Source organism: Perca flavescens, chromosome 3 (assembly GCF_004354835.1).
Source record: "Perca flavescens isolate YP-PL-M2 chromosome 3, PFLA_1.0, whole genome shotgun sequence".
In the NCBI taxonomy this organism is placed as follows: Eukaryota; Metazoa; Chordata; class Actinopteri; order Perciformes; family Percidae; genus Perca; species Perca flavescens.
The window spans coordinates 15803995-15814015 of NC_041333.1; positions in this window are offsets into that span (position 1 = coordinate 15803995).

The window sequence follows — 10021 nt, forward strand, 5'->3', positions numbered from 1 at the left end:
GCTGACTGGTACAAATCGAACTAACCAAGAAAAAAATGAATGTAAAACAAGAATTCAAATGATTAAATTATGATCTGGGAGTACAAACTTCCGCTTCAGCTCATTTGTCACAATGAAGTTAAAAAAATTGTGAAAGATATATGACTACCTGCTTCCTTGAAGATAAATGACTGATCAACTTCAGCCACGATAGTGTTTGGGGACACTGGTTGATAAAATCCCTCAAACAAAGCCTCTCTGTCATGCAGCACATGATGGGCATGGACCTCAACATCACAGTGTGCACAGAGGAATTGCTTCGGCAGACACGCTTTACAGCGGATCACTGCTGGCTTGATTTTACAGCTGTCGCAGATAGGTTCACCGACAAGCTCAGAGGACATCATAGCTCTAACCAAAGACTCTCTGATTGAGCTCCATCTCTCTGAGCTTGCAGCTTGCCTCTCACCCCAGCTGATTGCCCTTGAAGGATCTTTTTCAGGGAAATCTTCCTCATTGTATGCCTGCATATCAGTGTCTTATCACAAAGAACATATATCCCATTAAAAGATAGATCCATTAAAATGCAAAGAAACAATATAAGAACACAAACCAAACAACCCAAAATATCCCCAAAGGAAGAGCATACTGTACCTATGACTTCAAAAGCCACTGTTGCATGTTCAGCAATGGGTAAAAATAGTAAGTGTTACAGTGGATGATGGATAAACAGAGCAGAGAGGAAGTGTAAAGGGTCAAGCACTACAAACCATCCTCAGGAAGGAAGAGGCCGAAATACCTGACATGGAAGTAGGATATTTCAAGAGAGAAACAAAATACATGATTTGTACTTGTTTGCTCTTAAGTGGGTATAGTAAAGTATCATCAAACTACACTCTGTTACCATGCAGAAAAATGATAACGACCAGGACAATGTCGGCCCCCATGAGGTCTTCTTACAATAAATCTAGCTGTTTAACTATTTTTCCAATATTAATGCATACAATACATATATTAATGCATGTATATATATAATAATAATAATAATAATAATAATAGGTCTAATTCCAACAAATCTGACCCACATCTGCTTAATATGAGTTTGACACCCCTGGTGTTGGCTGTTTTTCCCTTAATGGTATATTAATGCATACAATACATAATTTATGCATATAATACAGGACTGTGTAATGCATATAGTCTGTATCGCTGTACAGAATGTACCAAGACTGCTGTCAGCTGTTGTGAAATAAAGCCTCATTTACATATCAGTTTGGTACTTTACTAAGCTACACAATATTACAATCTGAAATTGGAGGCAGAAATAGTTCTGCTTCCAATTTCATCATTCTCAAACTGTTTTTGATATTGTAATGATCACATGGAGTCAGGAGAAATCTTTGGCGTCAATGTCGTTTATTAACATATACAGGACGTCAGGACTTATTTGAACACAAAACTGAGGTAAAACTTAAGGCAAAGATGACACAGACAGTGTGTGTGAGGGGTTGTGCGATGTGGTGGGGGGTGCACCTGTGTGTGTGTGTGTGTGGGGTGAGTGTGTGTGTGGGGTGAGTGTGTGTGTGTGTGTGTGTGTGTGTGTGTGTGTGAGAGAGGAGGGTGTACCTGTGTGAGGGGGTTCGGGACATACAATACAGTTTAGAAAATACATTTAAAAGGTCAGGGGGTGCATAGTAACAGCAGCAGCCCATGCAGAGATTTGTTTACTTGTTCAGAGAGAGTTCAGCATTTCAGTTCAGTTTATGTGGGAGTTGACAGCGTGTTGATGAGCCTGATGTGTGAAGGAAAAGGCTCACACAGCCCAGATGTTTTGGGTTTTGATTCAGCAATACCGTCTAACAGATGGCAATAGTGTGTACTGTGAGTCCATGTGAGGTGTGGGAATGGTTCTTCACAATGGTTGAAGCTGATGTAGCATGTCACTGCTCTTCAATGGCCTATGCAGTCACAGCTGTTAGAGGACACCCTTTGTTTTGATTGTGGCCCAGTCCCACTGGCATGGCTGTGGTTTGCAGTGGCGGTAGCTGAAATGTCTCTCACCACAACCACTTAGAGGACTTTGGTCTCGGCTTTTGGTCTTGGCTTTCTTGGATGGAGGCATGAGCAGTCTTCTGGACTCATTTTGTCTATAATTTCCATGCCCAGGTGCAGCTGCTGTCTGGCACATATCCACAGTATGCACTTTACCAATAAATTGTAGTCAGTCATCTTGAATACCAGTCAGCCAAAACTGGACCGTTGAGAAGCATTTACATGCCCCTTCAGCTCAGCTTAGCTCAGCTGATCAAATGACAATGTGTGTTGCCCAGGTTTGCGGTCTTGCCTTCGAATGCCGGGGAATATAGTAATACATTTGAGGAATATGATGGAGCAGCACTCAGCATGGTTCTCCATCTAGGATGTAGATACGGTTCCAGCCGTCAAAGTTGTAGATGTTCAGGGGTAAGAGAGGTGATAACTGCTGAAGATGACAGTCCTCTTGCTTTGTTACCCTCTCTTAAGTTACATATAAGTTGAGGTTGATGGGCTGCCAGGGCTGGACAGTTTTGTGTTAGATGTAAACTTCTCCACACCAGTAGCCACCTTCTGCTCGCTTTCAGCTCATCTGGACTCTCGCCAGTGGTGCAGCTGGGAACTTGTGGCAGCTTCGCGGTGGCTTTGGTTTAACCTCACATGAAACTAGCACAAAAAGACATAAACACTCACTTTGAGCTGCACACAGTACAGTACACCAATACCAATTTACTTATAATATTAATTTACTAATTATTCACTTGCACAACATTTATTATATATCATAAGCTACATCTTATACAGATCTCCACCTTCTCTTCCTCTCTTTACACACACACACACACACACAAAAACACACACACACACACACAAAACACACACACACACACACACACACACACACACACACACACACAAGAGGGTGCAGCTTCTCTGTCAGAAGCCCTGGCTGTCAGTAGCCAATACTGCATGATGAACTATAGGCCATAACTTTAGGCACAGCTTTCACTTTATTTAGTGAAGCTGTGTGAAGCTATGTTAAAAGTTGTGCTTCATAAATTAATTTGACTTACTTTACCTACTATGGGCTTAAGCATTGCGTATAAAATCTGGACTGTCAGTGAAAGCTTTTAAATACGCCCTTAAGACACAGTTTTACAACTGTTATGGCAAAGTTTACTCAAGATCACAGTGATAGGAAACAACGCATGATACGATGTGCATAATTTTACTGTGTGTATGTGCGTGCATGTGTACACGTGTAGACTAGCATGCCTGCAGCAACCAACTCTCGTTATAACTAACTTTTGCTGAAGTGGGTGCTTTTTTCATGTTTGCCAATGCATGTTTAATTAACCCATTTTCACAACATTGACTGATCGCCCGCTCGGTTGAATCGGGTTCGGGTTCAAGACAAATTCTTATTTTTTTTGTTTGTCAGGCATTGCAGATTCATTCTCATAACGGGTCTGCGCGGTGCCGGTCGGTAAAAAAACAAGAAGGTCTTAGTAAAACCACTGTACATTGCACATTACACAATTTCCATTAACTATTTTAGGTCAAGCCAAACATGTTGTAAATATGATTTCTAACTATTCCTGTCTTACCTGGTAGATCCCATTAAAAGAGAACGGTATATAGATCGCACAATCTCTGGCAGTAGACTACAGTGAAGTCATGCAGTGAAGTATGCTGATCTACAGTAGGCTATTTCTCGCGATACGAGAACTAACTGTTTTGCCGCAAAAAAGCTTTAAATAAATGTAACAACCTTTTGTAACAAAAGTTTTCTCGCCATGTTATTTTGTAAGGCTGTTACATTTTTAGTAGGAGACTGGATAGCGGCTCCTTGACGCCCGTAAATGAAATCAAATCTCCTAGAATCTGGAGCAAGAACGCGCACTAGACTAGAGAGTGACTGCGTGTGTGTGTGTGTGTGTGTGTGTGTGTGTGTGTGTGTGTGTGTGTGTGTGTGTGTGTGTGTGTGTGTGTGTGTGTGTGTGTGTGTGTGTGTGTGTGTGTGTGTGTGTGTGTCAGGGTACCCGCGGGGTCTTTAAAGCATTGAAAAGGTCTTAAATTTGATCGTCTCAAATTAAGGCCTTAAAAGCCTTGAATTTGGTATACAAAGTCTTGGATTTCGTTACAAAGGTTTTATATTGAAACCAGGGCTCTCAAGTGTCACACATTGAGCGTGACCGTCACGCAATCCCGCCACACATTGTATTTCTCACGCGGAAAAACTATTTATAACATATTTAATATTCTGCAGCGCCCAGAAGTTTTCTGGTGCGCTGCTCTCACTATGGAACTGACAGGAATCAAGCGTGTCTTCCCTGGAGTTCTTAGTCAAGCCTGCCACTTATCAGGCAATCAAAAAAAAAAAAGAAAGGGAATAGCCAATCAGAAAATAGCACTATTGTATCTGGGTAAGATTTAACGCAACAACCAATGAGAAAAAAGCATAGAGCAGCGTACAGACACTTCCCTAAACGTTCCCAAACAGGGCTCTATGTCTGTCCGAAGGTCTGAGATCTACCGTATCAGCACAGCAATCACGTAATGCACAGCAGACTATGGTGCAGGTAGATTATTTTATAGGTTTTTTTTAGGTACTTTATTTTTCTCAAAATATCATGACTCCTCCAAATCTCAGAGAACACAGATATATTTTGAATGTGCACAAAGTTTTGAACATGAGCAGAAATCTTGCTCAAAACACATCTGAAATATTACAGTCCAGGGGTGTATTAATTCATTAAAATTAATGAATTTATCATTGAGGTGAATAATTGTCATATGCGCATTTAAGGAGGTTACTTCCTCAACAAAAGTTGTCACTGCCTGTCCTTAAAACTTATAAGAGCCCTGAGTTGTTGTGCTGTACTGAGCTGTGTGTTTTCGGTGTTAAACACTGCTGCAGCTATTCATGCACGACTGTTGTTGGTGATTTCTAGAGATGGAAGCCTTAACTCAGATCATGTATTTCAGTAAAAATAGAAAACAGTGTTTTAGAGTTACAAATTGTCAGTTACAAGTCCTGCATTCAACATTGTCCTAAGTAAAATATACTGTACTTAAAGTACCAAAAAGTAAAAGTGCTCATTATGCAGTTTAATATATCTTATATTATTGGATTATATTATATTACATCATATCTCTGTGAGATGGGCTTTTCAGCTGTTGCTTCACTGAAAACAAAGTACAGATCTCAGCTGAACATTGAGCATGACTTGAGAGTGGCAGTATCAAGCCTGCAACCCCAGTTTGAGAAATTGTGCAGTGCAAAACAGGCTCATTGCAGCCACTAATGCAGGGATAAATAGACCTGTCTTGCCAAATTGATTTATTTTTTTATTTTTTTAACAGATTGCAAAGTGGCGCTTTTATTTATTTTCTATTTTTGAACTTGATACAAATTTTGACACAGCTGTACTTTTATTTTCTTTATTTTTGAACTTGCTGTTATTGGATGTAGATTGTTAGTTTGTATTTAGATACAACTTGTTACTATACTGATACTAGTTGTTCAATAATTTGGAACAGTTTAAGCTTGTTGCGTATTTCACTAGCATTGTGTTGGGCCGATGGGGGCAGGTGGGGCTTGAAAATTCCGCCTTGTCCAAAGTGGGGAATGACCGAAAAAGTTTGAGAACCACTGCCCTAGATTGAGTTTTGCTTCTTTTGTTGAGGAAGTAACCTCCTTAAATGTGCATATTAAAATTATTCACCTGAATGATACATGAATTCATTTTAATGAATTAATAAACCCCTGGACTGTAATATTTCAGATGTGTTTGAGCAAGATTTCTGCTCATGTTCAAAACAGTGCACATTCAAAATAAAGTATATCTCATCTGTGTTCTCTGAGGTTTGGAGGAGTCGTGATATTTTGAGAAAAATAAAGTGATAAAAAGCTATTACAAGAATAAAGTCACTATATTTCAGAAAATAATCCTGGACCATATTCTGCTGTGCATTACGTGAGATCTCTGCTGATACGGTAGATCTCAGACCTTCTGACGGACACAGAGCCCCGTTAGGGACGCTGGTCTCTGAAAGAGACAGTTTAGGGAAGTGCTCTAAATCGGAGGTGGAAACACAAAACTACGCAGAAATAGGGACACATCCCTAAAGGTTCTCTTAAGGTTATTTTTTTTTTACCTTCAGCTAACCTTCTCTGAACGTTCCCTAAAGGTTCTCTTAAGGTTATATAATAAAGGGTCCCTTATAGGGGTGGGATCGGGCCGAATTTTTCTGTCCGAGCCCGGCCCGCGTCCGACAGAACCGTGACCGAACCCGGCTCGAGTCCGACAGGCATCAAGACATTTATGTCCGAGCCCGACCCGGCCCGACACCGTTAAAATCTCATTTTTTTCTCATACTAATGACACATGTAGGCTACGTTTTTTTGTGTGGAAATAACTGTAAGGCACTCGGAAATGTCAACAGCGCATCAGCACAGTGAGCGCACACGGGGCAACAAGCGCACGTTAACACAGGCGCCTACAAGAGGCCCAATCATAATTGAAATAGAATTAACATATGCCTAGACAACTATGTGGAAATACTTCCACACAGTAGACTTTCCTTCATTTTCAGTGGTTTTAAAATCTTCTGAGGCCAACTTCTTTTTAACATCTTCCATCGTTGCGCTCTGAGCGCTCAATGCGCTGCGGCATGCCGTCTGCCTGATATGCACTTGTTTCGTTGTCAATTAAAGCTATAAACACATTTCCGCAATTCTGCACAGAGGAAGACGGATATTGTTACTGCAATCGCACCTAACATGTGTTAGGTGCGATTTGCAGTAACAAGTATCAGTTCTTGATATCTGACCCAAAAGTACACAGATGTAAATGGTCATGTAACAAAAATAACATGTTTTAACCATCTAGGCATGGTGTATAGCTACATGGGATCAATTTATACTCTGAAGAAGCTAAATCAATTGTGGGGAGAAAAGAAAAAAGCTGTAATACAGACTAGTTGATGGTGACTGCTTCTCTGTGTGCTTCATTCTACTATGAAAACAAGAATAGAGACACTGACACTTAGGTTTACAAAAGGATTTTTTAAATGTATTAGTTTAATTTTATTTCTGTATCTCCGTGCGTGCTGTAAGGCTGTCTGACGGCTCCACCGGTAGCGTAGTCTAGCACAGAACATGCAGGTGAATGGTTCCAGTAATCCTACAGCTCCCAATTGTGACAAAATAACGCCAACATGTTCCTATTTACATGTTGTGATTTGTAGAGTCACAGCGTCTGGAAACGTCGCTAAATGAAAGGTTGACAAGTAAACGTGTGGCTGAGAGGGCGCCCTAGGATGATCATGTTTAATAAACAATAGGCAATTGCCTAGGTCGCCTATGGCAATCGCCTGCCCTGTCTGTTCTGACATAGTGTGAAAGCTTTTCTAAATTTTGCAGTAAACATCCATTGTTTTGGTCTTGGTTGAGCTTGTGTGTAAAACAAGTTCAAGCTTTTTAAATGTGTGTTAACGGTATACATTTTGTGTGAAAGCATGCAACAAGAAATTTACAATTAATTCTACAGCCTACAGGATGCCGGATGCAGGATAGCCTACAGATGTTGTGCTAACTGCTTAGAGTTTAGGAAAGTTGTTAAAAGTATTGAAAAAAATTGTCATTGCAATCTACTGTTTTAAACTGTGTTTAAAAATTGAATCGTTTTTTTATAGTTTCTCTAGAGTTTAAATAGTTTATGTGGAATAAGCATATATTTTTTACAGACTATTCTATAGATTATTTTACAAAGAAAAATTAAAACCAGGCTGGATACAGGTTTGCCATTTTGATGGCAGGTATAGCAAATGGCACCGTTTTTTATTTAGTCTGAGTTTTTTTTCAGAGATGGCAATCTTAATCACTCGCAAGTAAAATCCTGTAATCGCCCCTGCTTGTTGCATCATGCCACACTGACAAAACAACCCACGCCCAGAACAATGGCTGTGTGGATGCATTTCTACCCTCTTGTGCGCAGATGCATTCATTTCAGTAGGCCTCAGATTTAAAGCAGTTTAGATGTAACCTTAAGCTATTATTATTATTATTATTATTATTATTATTATTATTATTATTATTATTATTATTATAGCCTATTTTGTCGTATTTTTTCAAGGCAAGGCAGCTTTATTTATATAGCACATTTTAGAAACAAGGCAATTCAAAGTGCTTTACATAAAAACAAAAGAGCAACTTGAGCATTTTAATTTGACTTATTTTTAAGAGGAGAAATTGAGTTTGCACCTTTATGGGACCAGGCCTTTTTCTTTGATTTATTTTTATTTTCTTTGTGCAAACGAATAACCTTTGAATATACTACTGCTTGAAGACTGGGATATTTCATTTGTGCAATATATAATTTTGGTATAGCCTAGGCCTGATTATATTTTTCAGGCCTTCCACTAGGGACCTGCTTACAACCTCTTACTGAATAGGGGAAGCTGTTCTAGAATGCCTTAATCAAGTTAGGCTATTTAGTGAAGGTAAAACTTTTTTTATTTTTTTAAATTAACCTTTATTTATTTACCAGGTAAGTCGATTGAGAACAAATTCACATTTGCAACGATGACCTGTCACATCCACACAGTTACATATTCATACCTGGAATCTGCCCAACACAGTCTGATCTGCTGGCCACTGGAGCGGTTGGGGTTAAGGGCCTTGCTCAAGGGGACCTCAGTGGTGGTAATGAGGGAGGGATAAGCGCTGCTCTTTCACTTTCCCCACCCAGATTTTATGCTGTCGGTCTGGGGATTGAACCACCCGATCACAATATCGCTTCTTTAACCTTTAGGTCACCATACATGAATCAGAAACGTACAATCACAGTCAGAAGCTGTGTGATGAACATCTCTCTCATATTTGTCCAATTACTCTGTCTCTCTCTCTGTTTACGCCCACAGCATGAGACAGCAACCCAGTCTCACGGGAGTTGATTGAAATACATTAGTCGGCGAAACGTGACCCCATCACGAAAGTCTTCAAAATTGCCGTGAGACTGGGTTAGACAGCGTTGTAGGAGTAAATAGCGCCTGCAGACGATGTGATTTTATAAGTGGAAACTAACTGCCAGTTGTGGGCGTAGGGTAGGCTAAACAGCAACTGCATAGTCTATGATGTGATTTTAATGAGGGGAAACTATCAGTATTAAACACATGGCTATACTGTAAACATTTAGTAGCTAGCCTAGACATAGGCTAGGCCTACTCTCAAAATAATGAAGTTACTGTCTGTGTCTGTGTCTGACCTGGACTGGCACATGTTCAAGTTAAAAAGCGTGTGCGTGCACAAACACACTACGGTCACACGCAAAGTGTCCCTGTTTTAGCTCCAGAAAATCTGGTCACCCTAGTTATGACGAGTCAGCAGGATTGCCAAGGAGTTGGACATTCTCGGAGGGCCAGCCGAGCTTCGAGTCCGTCGATCGTCATCATGGCAGGACTTGTTGGACGCTTCATTAAGCCGGCAGAGTAATGAAGTCATGTATCCGTGACTTGAATAGTCCATATGGGCTACTGAAACAAGCTGCAGCCTGGATCTTATGTGTCACAAGACCTCTCTTTTTTCATTCAACCTTTAGCCTATATAGCCTAGGCTACGTATGGTGGTTAAGAAATCAGGCAAAGGCAACACATCGTAGATGTTTATGCAATAGGCTACTTTTGATGTAGCCTGCTTCCAATCTGTTTAGGCAAATCAAATCTACATTTCACATATCAGCCTATATTATAATATATAATAATAATAATAATAATATATAATATAAGGCTACATTTCTATAACACCTATAATAACATTTATTTTTTACAGGAGGTTTTACATTTGTATGGCGGTCTATAGGCTAGTGTGTCATATGAGTCACGGGATCTTGATTCCGATGGCTTTATAAGTGAAATATTTTTAGGAGCGTCTAATGTGGGAGGAGTGGCCCATTGGTAGCCTATTTAGACGCAGGCCTTTCTTTCAGCATCTTTATCTCACTCT